Here is a 20,789-nt window from a genome sequence, read left to right on the forward strand (position 1 = left end):
TCAGACTAATACGAGCTCTAAATGCTCTATCACAGATTGGTCACAAATAGTCCATGCAGGGGTGGGAACTTGCAGACTCGAGGCAATATGTGGCCCTCTAGGTCCTCAAGTGCGGCCCTTTAACTGAATCCAAACTTCACAAAACAAATGCCCTTAATAAAAGGATTTTCTGTAAAACTTCACCTCAGGCCATAGGTTCCCCTCCCTTGGGACTCCATGTGAACATTTGGGGTGGATTTTCTAAATTTGCCCATCTTACCTTTCTTTTGAGCTACTTCAATTCTTCTTACCTCATAGAGGACAGCGACTTTGATGCATGTATGCCAGGCTGGGTGGTCCTTTGCCAATGTCTCTCATGTCATGCAGTCAATTCCAAAGTTCTTCAGAGAGATCTTGAGAGTGTCCTTGTATCACTTCTTCTGACCACCATGTGAGCACTTGCCTTTTAAATGGGCTTGAGAGTTTGTATTTTATCCTAGAGAAGGCAGAGGGCCACCAAAAATTTTTTGAATGAGGAAATTACATAATCTGACCCATTCTTAAGGAAAATTACTTTTACAGTTATGTAGAAGACAGAATAAGGAGCGAAGAGACTGGAGTTGTGAGGCCCAATTAGGAGATTATTGCAAAAACCCAGGCAAGAGATAATAAAAGCCCAAATTAGGTGGTAGCAGTGTGAATGGAAAAAAGGGCCATTGAGGTCCCTTCCAGCTCAAGAAGATAGGGAACAGATGAGGTGAGAGAGATGTTATGGAGGTAGAATTAACAAGACTTTAATTCAAAAAGCATTTATGAAGCTCCACATAGGCTCTGGTAATGCAAAGACAAAACAATCCCTGCTCTTGGGAGAAATGACATATACATATACATATGTATATATAATGTGTGTGCTTATACACACACACATATATATGTATATATACACCTACTTGTATATATTAATATATATTAAAGTAAATACAAAATGTAGTTTTCTGTGAAAGGACGCAGGTCTAAATATAATGCTCATTATAATAGAGCAAGAGTTCCAGAGGGCACATGGAAGGATAAAGAGTGAGATAGAGATGTTGAAAGGATGGGACTAACAAGAATGGGTAACATAATCCAAGGTATCTATTTTATCTTTTGCAATTACCTTGATGCCTTGTTAAAAATATATCTCCCACTCATAACTGTGAGAAATATATGATCTGTTTGTCTTCTAATACTTTTCATTGTATGATCTTCAATACTGAAGTTGCATATCCATTCAGAATGTACTGTAGAATTTGGCGTAAGGTGTTGGTCTAAACCTCATTTCTGCTAGCGTGCTTTCCGGTTTCCCTGGCAGTTTTTTATCACATAGAGATGATGGTATCTCTAACAGAAATGTGTAAGGGAAGAGGAAAAGAAAAAACTTTATTTTGGGTGTATGGAGTTTAGATCCTGGCAAGATATTCAGGTGGATATAACCGGCAAGCAATGGGTGATGTTAAACAGAGTAAACTATCGTGTGTGTGTGTGTGTGTGTGTGTGTGTGTGGTTTGGTTCTAACTTGGGCAAGTCCCCTGGCAGTTTAGATCTGATAATGGAACAAAATGAGACAGTCATAGCTCCTCTTTCCCCAGAAGAATCTATTAGGCACCAGCAGGTGGCAGGAAGACCCATGACCAACAGGTTCCCGCCTTGCAACTTGACCACTCACATGGCTTGGATTAGATGGGAGACAACAACTCTTTTATTTCAGGTAACAGAGGACCACCATCTGTCCTGTCTTTGTACCCTGTGGTCCCCTGGCACTGTCATCTGACTTCCTTATGTAACCAAAGGACCCCTGGGCCTCGCAATCAGCTGTACTCTTTGGATTTTTAGATCTTCCTATTTGCCCTGCATCCAGGAGTGTGCTGGAGCTGGCTCATACTGACAACTTTCAGTTTGGACATTTATGCCTTGGAAATTAGCAAAGTAGGAAGTAGGATTTGATTTATTGCTAATTGTTTAAACTTAAGTGACAGAGAAAGTGTGAATAACGTGGATTAAACTTATAAGTTTGTTGCGAATATATAAATGCACCTATGTATATATATACATACCTGTACATATACACAAACATAAACATGCACAGCAAAGTTGATTGTTCAACATTTAATAGCTAACTCCTCCTTGCAGCTGAACTTTCTTTTATGTATTATCTCCCCTAATTAAATTAGAATGTGAACTCCTTTAGATTGTCTCATTTTTTTTTCCTGTTTGTAACCTCAGTGCTTAACACAATGCGTGATATATAGTAAATGCTTTTTCCTTTATGTATTCAATAGTTAACAAAAGGAGATTTACTAAGCTATAACAAGAGAAGGCTTAGCACACACAGTCCCTCTTTACGCCTAGTTGCCGATGGCAGTCAGCCAGGCAAGAGAACCTTGTTTTTCTCATGTTTGTATATTCTTCTCACAAACCCCAATTATGATATGGAACAAGTTCTACTTCCTTCTTTCTCATTTCTTTCCTAATGTTTTCTTTTTCCTAATTTTTTTCCCTCTCTTAAAGCAATCAAAACAGAACTAAATGACCTCCACTCCTCTGTTTCTTCTTTAATTTCTTCTGTAAACTTTGAAGTCATTCAGATTCTAAAGGAACATTTTCCTCCCTCATTTAATAATGACTTCATTGTCATTTTACCTCTTCAAACTTCTCAAGGTGGCCCAGTGGACAGAACACCAGACCTAAAGTCAGGAAGACTCATCTTCCTGAGTTCAAATCTGACCTCGGACACTGGAGTTTCCCTGGGTAAGTCATTGTTTGCCTCAGTTTCCTCACTAAAATATGAGCTAGAGAAGGAAATGGCAGACCACTCCAGTATCTTTGCCAAGAAAACCCCAAATGGGGTAATGAAGAGTCAGACACAGCTGAAATGACTGAACAACAACTTCTCAAAGATGTTTAACTTTATAAATTCATCTTAAATACTGTTTGGAAACTTTGCATTTCAAAGTTTCTCTCAGTTATCATCTTTTATTTTAATAGTATTTTATATTTTCCAATTACACATAAAGATAGTTTTCAACATTTATTTTTTAAATAATATTTTATTTATTTCCAATTGCATGTAAAGAAAGTTTTCAACTTTTATAAGATTTTTACCTCTCCCTTCTTCCCCGTCCTCCTTCCCCAGGAAAGTAAGCAATCTGATATAGGTTATACATTATAATCATGTTAATCGTATTTCCGCTAGTCATGTTCTGAAAGAAGAATCAGAACAAAAGGGAAAAGCCATGAGAAAGAAAAAACAAAAAAAGAGAAAATAGTATGCTTGATCTGCATTCAGATGCCATAGTTCTTTCTCTGGATGTGGATAGCATTTTCCATCAAGAGTCTTTTGGAATTGTCTTACATCACTGCATTCCTGAGAAGAGGTGACTCTACAGTAGGTGATCATCACACAGTGTGGCTGTTACTGTGTACAACTGTCCTCCTGCTCTCTGAAACGTTCGCTTCACTCAGCATCAGTTCATGCAAGCCTTTCCAGGTTTTTCTGAAGTCTGCCTGCTCATCATTTCTTATAGCACAATAGTATTCCATTACATTCATATACAACAACTTGTTCAACCATTCTCCAATTGACGGGTATTCCCTCAGTTTTCAAATTCTTTGCCATCACAAAAAGATCAGTTATCATCTTTTAATAAAGAATGTTTGAAAGTCCTCTTTTCCCTTAAAGATTCTTTTTTTTTTCCCTTGGAGGATTATACTCTAATTTGGATGAGATATTTTTGTCATAATCTTTTATCTTTTGCCTTTTGGAATATCACATTCCAAGTTTTTTCTACTGCATATTAATTTCTGCCAAATCTTCTGTGAACCTGGCTGTGATTCCTTGGTATTTGAATTCTTTCATTCATGACCATTTATATTTTTCTTTCACCTGAAAGCTCTAAATTTTGACTATAAGATTGCTGGGAGTTTTAATTTTAGGATTTCTCTCTAGAGGTAATCAGATTTTTTTTCTGATTTTTATTTTATCTTCCAGTTTTTATTTATAATTTGTTGAAAGATGGTATCCTGAATTTCTTGGTTTTTAGGTCATGGTTTTTAAGTAGTTGAATGAGTCTTAAATTAGATCTCTTTGGTCAGTTTGTTTTTGAAAGTAGATATATTACTTTTTTCAATCTTTACTTTGTTCTATTATTTCTTATTGTCTCGTGACATCATTTAGTTCTCTTGGCTCCATTCTCTTTTTCAGGGAGTGCACTACTTGGATCACATTTTACCTTCTGTTCTGAGCTATTTATTTTCCTCCTAGTTTTTTCCTTGCGAGCTCTTCTTTTACTTATAATTCTATTTTTCTCCCTCTTGCTTTATTTCTTCTGGGTACTCTTGTAAGAATACTCAGAGTTTCTAAAAGCTTATGGCTGAGTTATTTTTTTTCGGAGCCTTTTTTAATAATTATTGTGCAGCTACTCTTTCTAGATTTACTTCTTGGATAACAATTGACCTAATATTTCTTCAATGTTTTCCTCTGTTTACTCATATCTCCAACCTCAGTTCCTGATTTGTTTTGGGGGTATATTTAGGGTCTGGCACATCCTTTACCCACATTCTTGAATGCAGTAGTCAGGTCCTATTTTGTCTGATATGAATTTCCTGGGCTTCTATCACTGGCTTTCATCTTTCCTAATGTGTCTACTCCCAATGTGCTGGCAGGCTCCAGCAGGCTTACTGATTTTTCTCTTTGGATTTTTTGATGATCATTTGATCTGGCACATGTTTTAAAAGATTACTGCAAGACTATGTGGGAAATCTGAGTCCTTCTATACCTTTCATACTGCCATCTTTATACCCAAAGTCTAATTTAAAAATATCTTAATTACTTAGTTCTCTTTTTTTTGGAGGGGGAGTATCACTCTATTCCTGAATCAAAAGACCTTTTCAGATATGGACTTTTGTTAATGTACTATTTGAAGGCTGATTTTTTTTCTTCTAAAAAGTTCTTCAGCAGATTACTTAGGTTTTCTGGGAAAGTGAATGTGTAATCTAAGAATATATATATATATATATATATATATATATATACACATATGTAATTTTCTGTTTCAACTTCATCAATTCTTTCTAGTCTTGACTTAGAAATCCAGGGAAAGCTGGATTGATGTGTAGCACAGACATAGCCTACATAATAAGTATTCCATATGATGCACGAGATCCTGCATTAGTGTAAGCAGCCCACACTAGCTTGTATGCTAACTTTCTTAAGCATACAGCAAGACAGTGTGTTATTAAATTAATAATCAAAATAAGGAATTCAACAGCAGATTCTTCTACAAGCTGTGCTCAAGCCACCAGCCGAGTCTTTCTGTCTGTAACTCTGGTACCTGAGTGAAATAGCCTTCCTAAAGCTGAAGTATCCCTATTGGCCACCAGAGGGTATTTAACCTTCACATGCTCAGACTATTCCCCCTTCTAGCAAGCAGGGGCATAGTAGGGCAGTATAGTGAAGGAGTTGGGTGACATCCTGGAGAAAGCTCTATAGTCACACTGGGGAAGATCTTAGTTCAAATCCTGCCTCAGATAGTTACTACCTATGAGATCCTGATAATGTAAAGAGCTTTGCAAAATTTAAAATGCTATATAAATGTTAACTGTTATTACTGTAACTGAGCTATACAGTTTTATATATATATATATATATATATATTTATATATTACTGTAACTGAACTAGGGATTCTGAATAGAAGCTAAGGCAATGTAGTACAGGGTAAAGGATATGGTGTTTTAAGTGAGAAGACCTAGATTAATTTCCAGCTCTGGAACTCACGACCTATACGATCATGAACGAGTCATTGAACCTCTCTGGGATTTAGTTTCCTCATCTATAAAATAAGATGATGGACCTGATGACCTCCAAGATTCCATTCAACTATAAATGTATGATCTTATGACAATGAAATTTTGTTGAGGAATGAATTTATGATTTGTCCCCACCCCACATCTAAAATTTCTTTTTGGGTCAAACAACTCCCCAAATCCATGGAATTCAGTCGCTTAATTTACTCGGTACAAATAGAATTATTGGTCATAGAGTAAGCTGCAAAAGGAATGGACTTTATGAATTGAGGCAGAATAGAGTAAAAAGAATCTTAAAAACAATTTACCCAATAGCAACAGCAATGTAAAGAAAAACAACTATTAAAGACTTACCAGTAAATGAGTATCCTATCTACTTTCAGGGAGGAAATGAACTCAAGGTACGGAATGGGATTCATATTTTCTGACATGGATAATGTGGGAATTTGTTTTTCTTCACTGGCTCTTAGCACAGTGTCTGGTACAGAATAGACTCTTAATAAATGTTCATTGACTGATTATGTATATTTGTTACAAGGTTATGTTTTCCTTGTTTTTTTCTCAGTGAGGAAGGAATTAAGAGAGAAAATAGGTCCACTAATAAGGTAAACAAAAGAGAAAGAAAGGAAGAAAGATAAATTGAAGCATTTTTAAATGCACAAAAGAGAAGAGAAGGAAAGCAAGAAGGAAACACAGATAAGCTGGACAACTTTAAAAGCTATAGGTTGAATTTTGCCAATATAAATTTAAATATGAATGTGTGTATGGGTGTATAAAAGGAAAAGCAAGCTATATATAAAAGATTCATAGTTTTATATATAATCCTCTTTTTTCTGTTCTAATTTGTTTGTGGAAATATTCATTTTAGGGTATTAGTTAATTTCAAGACAAAAAAATATTACAGAGAAAAGACCTAAAATAAATGAAGCGATCCTCCTTTGGAGCATCCATCCAGTTGTTTTCTGAAATTCTTCACACACCTTCCCATGACAAAAAATGGATAAAGAGAAGTAGGGGGAGGGGATAGTACCTGAGGCCTGAGTCCCATGCTATATTAAATAAGTATGAGAAATTGTAGGAGAATGCTGTCCTCTTCATCTGACTACCGTGTGTGTGTGTGTGTGTGTGTGTGTGTGTGTGTGTGTGTGTGTACACATACGTGTATTCCATCAAGTTCTAATTCCCGGCCACTGGTTTGGTCTTGTCTCTGAACATTGATGCCTTGTGGTCTTGCACGCTATTTTCAGTACTGTTCCCTATTATGGTAAATAGAGGCACTGAGCTACTGTTACTGGAAACTCAGGAGCCATTCCCAAAACCCATTGCTGGTTGTGCCCATGGCAGGCAATTACCCCAGATTAATTGTCCCACCTCTCTTCTTTGCCCATCCAAAATAGTAGATAGGATGTGTCTCTCAAGAGAAAAGGACAAAGAAATTGAAAACTTGGAAACCACAATATCCCCACACAGGTTTTTACCACTTCCCTACATTTCACCAATCTGTTTTCTCTATGAGGACTTCAAAAAGTCCCTCTACTCCCCACAGGGGAAGAACACTTCCAGAGAATTACCTACTATAGGAGCTCTTTGATGTAACTTTTTTCCTTTCTTGCATCTTCAAAAATTTTTTATCTTTGTAGTTTTGAAATATGGCAATCATGTTCTCTGACTTAAGTTTTAAGTTTATATTATATAATGTTACTTATTCTTAACAATTCTGGAATTTTTTTAGATCATTTAAATATAAGGTCTAGATCCTCTTCCTTTTTCATGTTTTCTAGTATGCTAACCATTCTGAGGTTTGAGTTTCTAGGTCTAGACTTAAGATGGATATCATTTTCCAGCATCACTTCCAACTACAGTGTTATAGAAAATAGCACATGTTTAGGAGTCAAGACAGATGAGTTCAGATTCTAGCATTTATTAGATGTACACATGGACACATACACCATTTAGCCTTTTGGAGACTCAGTTTCCTCATCTGTAAAATGGGGAATAACACTAGTGGTATTTATCTGTCAGAGTTGAAGGCCGGGGAGGGTGGGGAAGGATCAGGCCCTGGTTTGTTATTCTATTTTGATTTCATTATCTAATGCTCTTGGCACTCCTGTGTGTATCCTAATATCTGATGATTACAGTGTTATTTTAAATCTTTTGTGTTTGTTTTAAGAAATTTTTTTCTCATTATTTCCTCTCAGATATTTTTTTAGTTTAATTAAAATCTTTCTTTATAATATCTGTTCTCAAGTAGTATCTGTGTCACCACAATTTTTTGTGGTGTTTTCCGAGGTTCATTGACATGGGTTTTTCCTTTTTTCCTTCCTTTTGTATTGCAAAATTAAAATTTTATTATTTGTTTTCCCTTGATTTATTTATTCCCTTTCAGATGTTTTTGTCTTGTTTTTCTTGTCATTTCAAGAATCCTTTTTTCCCTTTCAGTTCATGTGTAAAAGCCTTAAAGATTTTGGTAAACTTCAAGTCAGTCACTTGTATAAAAACAGTGGAAAAGAGTCCTTGGAGATTTTAATGTACTCCAAACACCAAAGAGGCAGCTTTTCATTCAATATAAGACAAAACTTCTGAACAATTAGAGCCAGGAGTATTAGAGTCAACTCAAACTGGCTTGGGAGAGCTGATGGCTAAATTTTCATTGTGAGCATTTACACATTAGGTATTGGCTAATGCTACAAATCAAGGACCGATTTATTATTATTTGGTTGATTGACCATAGACTGCTAGAGTTCAGACTCTAGATTTAAGAAAATAATGGAGAAAATGTTAATATTTCAGGTTAACCTTACAAGTGTACTGTGTATATGGCATATACACACCCCCTACCAAGAGCCAATTGTTAAACATTTACAAACACACCCCAGATTAGAGCTGTGCAAAAAACCACAACCTACTTCATTCAGGAGTTCCCCAGCCCTGGAGATGTTCAAGTAAAGTCTGATTAGTCACCTTTGGGGAGTGTTGAAGATGAGACTCAGGCTTCAGGGGACACTATATGACTTTTGAGGTCCAGTCCAAATCTTTTATTCTATGCTTCAATCATACGGTAGGTCAAAAAATTAGTGTAATCTTAAGATTGATTGACTCACGAATAAATTATATTGTTCAAAGGCAGCCAGCCATACAAAGGAAAGAGGAACTAGGAGAAAGAGGAAGTGGGCTTGAGTCCCTTTGTAACCTTGAACAAATCATTTAAGCTCTCTGATCCTCAATGTTCTCATCTGGAAAATGGGGAGATTGAACTCAGAGGTTCTTTTCAACTCTGTAGAGGAGTATGGCAAACATAGTGAGAGGCACCAAAACTACGACATATAAAGACCGGATATTTGGCCTGGAAGAAAAGGATTAGAGGTGCCATGATCACTGCCTAATGTATTTGAAGGGTTATTACATGGAAGCGGGGTTAGATGTAATCTATGCAGCCATAGGTGTCAGAACTGAGACCACTGACTCAAAGGTACGGGAATCCAGATTTCAATATAATATAACAGATAGATTAGATGGCCTTTGAGCTCTATTCCAACTTTTTAATTCTATAAGAGAAAATTTAACATTAAGAATTATCCCAAAGTACACTAATCTAACTTAAGAGGCAGCGAGTTTCCAGTCGCTGGAAGTCTTCAAGCAGAGGACTGATAACCATTTATCACATTCGGAAGAGGGATTCATGATTATGTGTGTGTGTGTGTGTGTGTGGGTGTGTGTGTGTGTGTGTGTAAGATTAGGCTACTTAGCCTCCCAGATCCTTATTCACTCCAAGACCAAATTCTTGTTTTGAAGTATCAAGGAATGGATTATAGTTATCCCTTCCTCTTACTGGAATTTGGAACGTGGCGCCCCTGCGATGTGGAAAATCTGCGTAAAATGTTTTGGCCTTCCCTTCGTATCACAGAAGAAGTCTAAATTTTTTCTTTTTCTTTTATGAGGTGTTCACAGTAGCTTTTTGTAAAATTTGGGTTAAGTATTTGATCGTAGGCTCCATGTTATCTGCTGGCCTTTGCGTGTCGCCTGTGGTTGCCCCAAAACTCCCCCAAAATTCCTATTTAATTTTTTTGCCAACCCATAATATACTGAAACCATGTTGGGGAAAGTCATAATGTAGAAAGGATAACTGTACTTTCTTTATTGACTATGTAAGTTTACCCATCTCCCTATGAGTTAGCATATGCCAGACTGATTCAAAGGATATGGTGTGTCCTTGAGTACTTAGAAGAGCATAGATTCTAGAAGGAAGGTGATGGGAGGCCTCATCTATCTGTGGAGAGCTAATAGGAGTCAAGACTACATTGGTCTAGGGGATGATCAGATTATGAGGGTTGGCGGATGTTGATAAAAACTGATCCCACACTAAACTAATTGGGTTGATTCTTGGCTACCTCATAAAGGACAGGATCCAAAGGCAGAGAATAGAAGTCATTGTAGACTGAGTCACTCACCATTTACTTGGATGTAAATAGACTGAAAGTATTTCTTTTAGGAGAGGATAAAGAAGCCAGGTATTAGGAACTCTGTTTCCAATATCCCTAAGCTAACTACATAATCAGCTATTTTCTATTATCTTGGCAGATATTCTTTCTCATTGGCATACATAATAAAGAGCTGACTTTATTCTTTTACCTATTTTTGGTAAGAATTACTTTGCCAAGGACTTTATTGTTTCCTAATTATATATTTTTTCTTCCTTCCTAATTTTAATGACCTACTTAAAGAATGAGCTCTCTCTCATCCATGTCAAGGAAACATCATTCATTTTGTGGCTCTCCTCATTTACTGGAATCCTGTTTTCTTTTGAGCAACTTTCCCTGAAAAGTTACCCCCCCCCCAAAAAAAAACAAACCACATTTATTTTTTGTTAGCCTGTCATCCCATTTTTTTCTTTCTTATTCAGAATTGTCTTCTTCGAAAATTTTTGATTGTTGTAATTTATGTGTATTTTCCAGTATCTGAACTGGTGTGTGAGTTTATCAAAGTAGGTATTCCCTGGATTTGGTATATATACCACAGCTCATCCACACTTATTCATCTTGGGGGACTCTTTATATCTGTACAAGTTCACCACAGGGTATCTGTCTGCATGTTATTTGTATATAACATATGGTACATATGTTCATATATACACATATATACATGCATGAGAGGCAATAAAGCATAGTGTATAAGGGCTGGTCTTGGAATCCAGAAGAGATCTGAATTCAAAACATCATCATCATCATCATCATCACCAGCATTTATACAGTATTTTAAGGTTTGCAAGCTACTTTATAAATAAATAACTCCTGTGAGGTAGGTTCTATTATTCTCATTTTATAGATGAGGAAACTGAGGCACAAGGTAGATGAGTGATGTGCCCAGGGTCACACATTAAGTACCTGAGGTTGGATTTGAGCTCATCTCCTTATCTACAAATCCAGTACTCTATCCACTTAGGCATATAGGACTAGTGGAGATTAAAGGAGTTTTATCATAATGGATAGTGAAGCCAGATAGTAGTGTTTTATATAAGGAGGTGTGTGGTATGTGGCATACTTTATTTTGCCCAAGTAACTTATATGTATCCATATGGGTCTGTCTAGATGTGACTCTCAGAAATGCCTGAATAGATATTTCTAGAGCCTCTTTCACCCATCTTTCTTCAAGGGAGACTTTGATGCCTGTCAGAAAGGGAGGCAGGAGATTGGTGCCAGAGTATACTGGGCTAGAATTATGTCAATTTGCCCCCCTTTCAATATTGCAGGTCTGGGGGAAATAATTTTTAGATTCAAAGCTATCCCCTTAATGAAGAAGTGCCCCAAGCTATAAATCCAAGGCTTAACTCTCTTCCCAACAAATATCAATTCTACAATGAACATACATAGCAAGCAGTAATAAACCCAAGCTAATAGCAAACAGAAATCAGAAAAGTTATAAAGATGGGAATATACCAGACAATACCCAGAGTGAATGAGCTTTCCCACTAGGAGCAAGAAAAGTCAACTCCACTGAGAGAAAAACCCAATCTCACCCCAAGGGAGGTTCTTTGAAGTCTCTAATGTAGCAAGGTAAGGATAGGGAAATGAATGAGATGCCAGTTCCTTTATATATTGGTTTCTTCCAGAGTCTTTCTCTCCCTTCAGGGATCTAAAGAAAGTCTAGACCCACATTTCTTCTTTCTTAAAGCTGGAAACCAGAAGACCTCTCTTCTCCCAAGCTCTCACCAACTCTGCCACTCACAAAAACATAGAACATTCAATCTCCACCAATTAGCAAATGTTCTTTGAGGTGCCAGTTACATTTACAGGAAGGGCAGATCACCCTTCCTATAATTTATCATCTATGTATTTTGTTTATGGGATAAGTCAACCACATTAGCTCCTAAATTAACTAAACGACCTGTTCACCAGTCTGTTGCCTTGTCAGCTAGCATGTCTCTTCAACATGTTTCTTAACTTTCTGGATCTCTAATATGAAAGACAGAAACATTTATGAAGATTTTTGACTTAGGCTTTAAAGGATGGGCAAGATTTCACCAGCTAGAAATAGAGTTTTCCAACTGGAGGGAAAAGCATGAGCAAGTACATGGAGACGGGTGAGTTTAGGGCACGAGGAAATGTGATTTAGTTAAGGAGTGTCTAGTTTATGGAGACCCCAAATGGGGTCGTAAACAGTTGAATGCAACTGAAAAGTGACTGAATCACAACAAAATGACTAAGAACCAGAAATGAAGACAGAGGAAAGAGCTTCCAAAGAATTATGGAGCCAGAATATCATAATGCTTCTAGAGGAAAGAGAAGAGAGAACTACAGGAAGAAGAAAAGGCTACAGATGTTAAAAGTAAAGGAGTACAGAACCAAAGGAGAGAATGGCTAAGTGATATAGTTCATAGAGCGTTGGGCTTGGAATCAGGAAGAGTCAGGAAGACAAGAGTTCAATCCTTCCTCACACATTTAATAGGTATATGACTCCAAGTGAGTCATGTAATGTCTTCCAGTTTCAGTTTCTTCATCTATAAAATAAGGGAGTTGCCCTTGATGACTTCTAAGATTCCTTCTAGGTCTAAATCTGGATTTATATTCCCCTATGATGGTATTCCCCTATGATGGTTTTCTAACAGTGACTATGCTGGCCTCTGTCTTCTGAGGGACAGGTGCGTTACATTTCATACCTTCCTTAGGGTTCTTCTTTAAGGGGATTGCGCGCGGGGTGACTAGGTTCTCTGCTATTGACTCCTGACCCTCTCAATAATGTTTTCTCAATTGTAGGGAGTTTTTTGTACCCATTTCCATTTTAACAGTTGGATTTGTTTTTACAAAGCAACATTTACTTCAAAGGTATAATAAAATATATGCAAACATATTCCCTAGCATGGGGAATAATGCTACACTACAAAATTCCATCTTCTGGGGAGGGAAAGAGGATTAAGTTCACATTTTAGCTTAGATACAGTACAGCCCCAAACTCCAAGTGCAAAGCCGCACTTGAGTTCAAAAAGCCCTGCGCCCTGGCTTCTTAGAAATTCTCTTCTGGACTGGTTGGCTACGGAAATCCTGCCTCCAAAGTTGCCCTCACTCAAGGATTCCAAGTCCAGTGGGGATTCTACCTTCTGCACCTGAAACTGAGCACAAACAAAATGGAACAAAGAGAAATTTCAGGCCCAGTCTGGCAGTTTTTGCCTTCTCCAGCTAAGGAAGCAAGGAAGTTACTTCCACCCATGTGACAGGGGAACATAGGATGTCTCCTCCCATAAGAAGAGAGCCTCCCTGTAAGGAGACCAGGATATGCCTAAAATGAAGCCCCTGTTACTCTTTGATTTTGTGGTAAAGAAGTCATTGGCAATTTATTTTTTTAAGTTGACTGATGTTTTTTGGTTTTATATCACATTTATTTCTGCATATCATCAGTCCCTCTGCTACTCAGCAAGTCTTCTTTTATAATGAAAATTCAAAAAACAAAATAGCTTAATATATCTAATAGTATATGCAACATTTCATTCACCCCCCTGACCCCACCAAAGAAAGGAGGAAGGTGAATTTTCTGACCTTTCTTTTATCATGGTCAATATTATTGCATAGTGTTCAGTCCTCTTTTATTCTATTGTGTACATTGTTTTCTCAGTTTCACTTATTTTATTATCCTTTGAAACAATTCATGTAAAGTTTGCCCATGTTTCTTTGAGTTTGTCCTTGATGCTATTTCTCATGGCTCAAAAATCTATTACATTCACATATACTGGATTTTTTTTTTAGTCATTTCCCAACCAATGCGCAACTAACTACTTTGTTTCCATTTTTTTGCTATTAATACTTTGGTATATATAGAACCTTTCTTTCTCACCTTGAAATTGAATAAGATCTATGTCTGCCAGTGGGTACCCTGGGTCAAAAGTATGAATATTATAATCACGATTCCAAATTGTTTTCCAGAATGGTCATTATTTCTAACTTTCTCAAGTGCAATTTAAGTATGCTGATTGGGGTGGAAGTCAAATTGCAAGGGATTAATGAGTGAATGGATTCTGAGAAAGTAGAAACAGCAAAGATGGTGATGAAAGAAAGGGGGAAAGGTAGGCTAGTAGCTCAATGTCATGGCAGGCTAGAGGAAAGTTTTTGTGTTTATTTTTAGTATATGGGTTACATAAACATATTTGTAGGCAAAAGGGAATGAACCAGTTGAGAGGAAAGGATTGAGGACATAAGATAAAGGGTATAAGGATTGGAACAAGGTCCTAAAAGCGGTTTCTAGAAAATGTCAATGAGAATGGGACCAAAAATAGAAATAGAGATATTAGATTGTGAAAGATTGAAGGATACTTTTTTTTCTCCAGGGATAGAAGGGAAAAGAATGTGAGTGAGGATAAAGAGAAATTTTATAGTAGAAAAGAAAGCTGAAGGAGCTTATCTTGAATTGCCTTGATCCTCTCAATAAAACAAGAGGTGTGGTCATCTGGTGAAAGTTTGATAAGGGAAAAGAAGATGGACTGGGGACTTCGGGACTTAAGGAAAGCAGGCAATGTTGGAATAGCCCTGGGAAAACTGGAAGGTATTTGGTTAGTGCAGAGTGAAGAGATTATACAGTAGTAGCAAAAGGCCAAAAAGGTCAGATGAGGTTAAATAGTTGGAATTTGTACATGGTTCCATCCGTACGGTTTTATGTTTTCCCCAGCAATGTTGTAATGGAGCAGCAGGGAAAAATGTCTAGTCCCTGGTTCTGCCTGATGTAAAAGCAAGGTTTACTTCAGTCTTGATCCAACTATAATTCAAGTCACCTTTTCCCACCACTATGTCTGATTAAAAGTTACATATTTGAAAGGTGACTACATCATTTCTTACCAGAAAGTATGGTACTATGGGAAAAAAAGCATTTAAGTCTAGATTTGGGTTCAAAACTCTTCTCTACATGCTACCTGAGCCATTCCCCAATATTTAAATGGTCAAAGAATAAGAAAAGGCAGTTTTCATAGGGAGAAATATCAGCTATCAATAAACACATGGAAAAAAATGCTCCAAAACACTAATAATTAAAGACATTCAAACTAAAGCAATTCTGACTGGCAAAGATGACAAGAAAAAGGAAAACAACAAATTGTTGAAGAGTCTATAGGAAAATATATACTCTAATGTGTTGGTTTAGCTCATTCTGGAAATAATTTGGATCAATGCCCTCAAAGTCACTGTATATACATACACATACACACACGTATGTTTGTATGTATGTATGTAAGTATCCTTTGACCCACAACCACTATTAGACTTATACTCCAAAGAAATTATAATAATCACATCTAGCATTTATGCAAATCTTTAGTATTTTCCAAGTGCTTTACTATTATTATTTCAGTTTAGTCTTCTAACAACCCTAGGAAGTAGGTGCTAATGTTACCCCATTTCACAGATAAGGAAACCAAGGCAGACATAGGTTAAGTGAGTTGCCCAGAGGAACACAGATAGTAAGTGTCTGAGGCTACATTTGAACTCAGGTCAGGACTCTAGATCTATCATTCTTTCTACTACCTAGAACCCATATATACACAACCATTTCCAGTAGCTCTTTTGTGATAGTAAAAATCTGTCAACCAAGAGTACACCTGTCTATTAGGAACTGGCCGAACAAATTATGATAAATATAAATTTAATGGAATACTATCAAACTATAAGAAATGATGGAATAGATGGTTATAGAGAAAACTGGGAGGATCTGTAAGAAATGATGCAGAGTGAGGTGAGCAGAACTAGGAGAACAATTTATAGAACAGCAACATTATTAAAAAAAACCAAAATCCAATTCTGGAAGACTTGAGAAATCTGGGCAATCAATGGCCAACCACAATGCCAAAGAACTGATGATGAATCTCGTTACCTACCTCTGGACAGAACCATGTTGTATTCAAGATGCAAAATAAGACATACATTTTCAAAAACATTTAAGGCAGGAGTTTGTTTTGCTTAATTACATGTGTATATCTCTTACAAGGGTTTTGTTTTCCTTTTATTCTGAATGGGGGTGGAGGTAGGTTAAGGGGAAATAGGAATAGGATAGCAAAAAAAAGGGGGAAAAAGGGTTATTGGGGCATTTTTAAAAATAGAGGTAAAAGAATAGAAGAAGGCTAGAAGAAGGCCAAACAAGCAGGATGTTTAAATAATGTTTAAAACTATAGGTTGATGTTATTAGAAAGAAAGCTGTACATAATAGAGACCTGTAGTTTCATGTACAAACCTAATTTCACATTGCACTATATACACATATGAAAAATGTATATTCTATTGGGTATTTAAATTCAGAATAAAAATATTTTTTAAAAAAATGAAAGTTACAATTTCTCTGGCCCTCAGTTTTCTTACCTCTAAAACAAAAGGGATGAACTTAAAGAGCTCTGAAGTGCCTTCCAGAAACTATAATGATTCCCTCTGTAAAAGAGTACCTCATCAGCGTTTACAAACTACATATATACACCCAAATTATCACCAGGATTTGGAAGTGTATTTCTTAATTAAGGTACCTAAGAAATTCCTTACGCATGAAATCAGATTCTATTAAAATTGAATTAAATGCACCTGTTTTAAAAAGCAAAGATTTATTGTTTATAGAAGTGATGGGTCATGCTTTATGATTAAAGTAAAATGAATACAAGTGAATATTGGCTCTTTACATATGGGAAAATGGCAGTGAATGTTTAAATTAAACTAAATATTGTTAATTATGAAACATTGTTTCATAATTTTAAAATCCCTAAAATCATAACCCTAAAAAAAGTTAAAATAATGTAGAACAAAAGGACTCTGCAGGTTAGGAAAGTGGGAAAAGGTAGGATTTCCTTTCTTTCAAAGTCACTGTGCTATGTTGATCAGAAATCATCATCCTCTAGTGGCAGTAAGTCAGGACATCAATATGAATCCAGGAATATTTAATACTGATCATTATTCAGAGAATATATAGTTGAATCAATATTTCTCAATTAATTAATGAATTCTTTTAGTCTATTATATTTACCCTATATATGACAATCTTAAAAATAAGCTGCTTGCTAATTCTTTTAAAATTCACTAAAAAGTCTGATTTCATACTCCATTCATTATAAAGCTAATAGATTAGAATCCTGTCATAATATAGCTTCTTATTGAAAAGACCCAAATAAAACATGAATCAAAGTATGTTCTTCTGAAGGTGGTATTGCAGAGTAATGGGTCTAGGTATGTACTGGCTATATATAGTTGTTTGACCTTAAGAAAGGTTCTTAAACTCTTTAAGTATTAGTTAAAAAGGAGATTGTAGATGAAGACTCTAATCTCAGCCATGGCCATGAATGACATAGGGTATGAGCTTGGGATAACAGATAATCACTTGTTCTTCATTCATTTTAGTCGTGTTCAATTCTTTGTGACCCCATTTGAGGTTTTCTTGGCAAAGATACTGAACTGATTTGCCATTTCCTTCTGCAGCTCATTTTACAGATGAGGAAACTGAAGCAAACAGGGTGAAGTGACTTGCTCAGGGTCACACTGCTAGTAAGTGTCTGAGACCACATTTGAACTCAGACCTTCCTGACTCTAAGCCAGGTACCCTATCCACTATGCCACCTAGCTGTCCTAAATCTATCTGTCATTGCTGTATCTATCACTTATGAGTTCTAAATTGATCTTTTTACATATTGGGACATAATTTGCCAGCAATTTAATTGGCAGACACAGGCTTACCATGGAGACATATGCTAGAAATTCCCTATTGCTTACCCTCTCCAAACAGAAGGCATAGCTAGAGAATGCAAAAAAACACACGAAAGTGAAGAAATCTGGGGGATCAGACCACCATGATCATGCTGCTTCACTCTTCCAAACAGTCTGCCCTATTCTTTCTCTCTTGTATTCGCAAACAAGTATAACAAGGCCCTTGGAGTATGTCCAGATTAATTGGAGTACAAGTTAGGAACTAGGCAAGCATAAATCCAGAGACCAGGCTGGTCTATACCAAGATTTCCTTAGTGCAGAGATGTCAGGGAGTGTGGTCTACAACACTCCCAAATACTGCCTGTGCCAGATTACAATGGAACAACTATCGGATTTTAGTGTGTTGATGTATTAATTAAAAAAAAATACTTATAAACATGTGTGATTTTGTGAGTCAACATATGGCCCACAGAAATCGTTATGTACAGTTTAATTGGTCCCGTTTCTGAGTAGGACACCCCTGCTTCAGAGAATTAAAACCTCAAGAATTTAGATTAATGAGAAAAACTAGTTGCAGAAGCAGAGCCTCAGGCCCAAAGGTTAGTATCAGATTAAGTGGCAAGATAGAGGGTGACAAGAAATGAATGATTCAACTTGTCTTTCCAGTTCCTTTCTATTCCTACCCCCAACCCATGCTGTGCCATGGGACAGGTTCAATATGGTTCCTAACTCGTAAAACCTATGGACACCACTAGCCTTTTTTCTTTCAGAATAGTATTACTCATAAAAATGTAATTTCATTCTTTATGTAAAATTTCAGAACAGTTAGGTGGAACAGTTGAATAGAGCCCTGGGCTTGGAATCAGGATGACCTAAATTCAAATATGGCCTTAGATACTTATTAACCATATAATCCTGGGTAAGCCAGTTAGCCCCCTATCTGCCCCAGTTTCCTCATCTGTAAAATGGGGATAATAATAGCATCTTCATCACAGGTTTGGTTGTGAGGAACAAATGAGATAATGTTTGTAAGATGCTGTAAAATAGATATTATTATCATTATTGCTGTTGTTACTGTAATATATTGTATATTTATCAAGTACTGTCACTTATCCCTGAGTAAGCCTGGCCTCTGCTCCCTTGCCTCAACTTTCCACTCCTCTCACCCCCTTTTGAGGATCCCATTCATCAGAGGCAGCACAAGGGGGTATTGAGGGGTAAGGGGTGGGAGAGAAAACCATTGCATTGCCCCAACCCGCTGTCTGGACCAAAGCCTTTGAGTCTCCTTGGAATGTGCCACAGAGGATGAGAAAAGTTAAATGTCTTGCCCAAGGTTCCTAAGTCTAGCATTCTCTCTACTTAATCTACTTAGTACCACTCAGTCTAGATGTCTCGATCACTATCTTTGAAACCTTGGAAACAGCAGATATGAATTTAGAAACATACTTTTTTGCTCTTGATTTGAACGTGGGGGACTATTACCTGCAAAGAGACCAATTTCAGTTCAATGTAAGGAACTGCTGAGAGGAGGTTTGGCTTAGAGAAGGCTGGCTGCTAACATGCTAGTTGTGTTACTGACTACGGGCAAGTCACTTACCAGTTTTCTACAACCACTTTGACAGTGCAATAAAAATTGTGGTTATTTATCAGTTGTAGGCATGTACTGCTGTAACGATAGGTTGCCTTATGAAACATACACAAGCAATAGAGTTGAAAAAGGGGATAAAAGTGAAACAATTTTAAAATATTCTATTTTTAATTGTACAAAACACTTTTTGTTCCCACTAAAACCGTGCTTTAGGATTTTTTTAACCCTATGAATATCCTGACAGGGAAAATTTACAAATAACAATTGTTTTAGTAATTAATTATCCAGTTAATTCAATTTATGTAGTTAGGCAAATGTGAATTTTCTGAGCTACTTTATTGAAAGTTATACAGGATGAGAATCAATAATAAGTCATAATACAATGAACATTTTTTTTTTTATTATTAATCAATCAGTCATCACTTTTAGGATAAGACCTGAACCTGTGTGAGTCTTTTGGGATAGGGCACTCCAAGGTGAGGAAATAACCTTTCTATGAATGCTGGTCTATATCTTCGCTGTCATTTAAAACTTAAGAGAGTTACCTCGTAGAGGGTGTCAAACTCAAATAGAAATGGGGACCTCTGATCTGTAGTATGGCTTAACCTGCTGGGGCTGTGTCTGAGACCTCTGACCTAGAACAGAGAGAAGTCAAGTGAGGAGGCCCTGAATAACCAGCCTGTATGTGTCAGAGTCAAAGCTTAAAACCCAAGTCTTACTGGCTCCAAGGCCAACTCTCTATCTATCACACCACAGTGCCTTACATAATTGTCATTGCTTTTTATATGGTTTCTTTAGCAGGGTTATTTTATTCCGCTCTTCATTTGAAAAGATGTGTTGCTACTATTACACAATGTTTGCATAACTAGTTTTAGACAATTTTATTCCAGCCAGAACGGACTGGGAGCTATTCACCAAAGTCCATCTGCTGTGTCCTGACTCGGTATCTGCGCAGTCCTGTCCTCCTCCTTCCCTCCTCCTTCAATGCCCTTCCCCGGCTTCGTCTCTTTGTCTTTAGTTCAGCTGAGGTGCCCCCATTTCCTTGATCCTTCCAGTTGTAAGTTCTCTCCCACCTCAATTTTTCTTAAGTTTTTTATATGTTGACCTTGCACTCATCATAACCTATTCCACATTATAGTTCCTTGGGTATGTGTCATAATTTAGAACCTTCATGATGGCACGGATTGTATTTTTATCTTTGTAGTGTTAGGATATCAGCTACTTTCTGAAA

General features: G+C 36.8%; 1 long non-coding RNA gene across 1 annotated transcript in view; it reads left to right on the top strand.

The window, feature by feature from the left end:
- Positions 1-923: 923 nt before the first annotated feature.
- LOC140504984 (uncharacterized) overlaps positions 924-20,789 on the top strand; it is a 40,306-nt gene continuing 20,440 nt past the window's right edge. Inside the window, exon 1 of the long non-coding RNA XR_011967302.1 lies at positions 924-2,766. This is a non-coding gene — a long non-coding RNA (uncharacterized lncRNA). The remainder of the gene's footprint in view (positions 2,767-20,789) is intronic.

This window comes from Notamacropus eugenii, chromosome 5, assembly GCF_028372415.1.
Source record: "Notamacropus eugenii isolate mMacEug1 chromosome 5, mMacEug1.pri_v2, whole genome shotgun sequence".
Lineage (NCBI taxonomy): Eukaryota > Metazoa > Chordata > Mammalia > Diprotodontia > Macropodidae > Notamacropus > Notamacropus eugenii.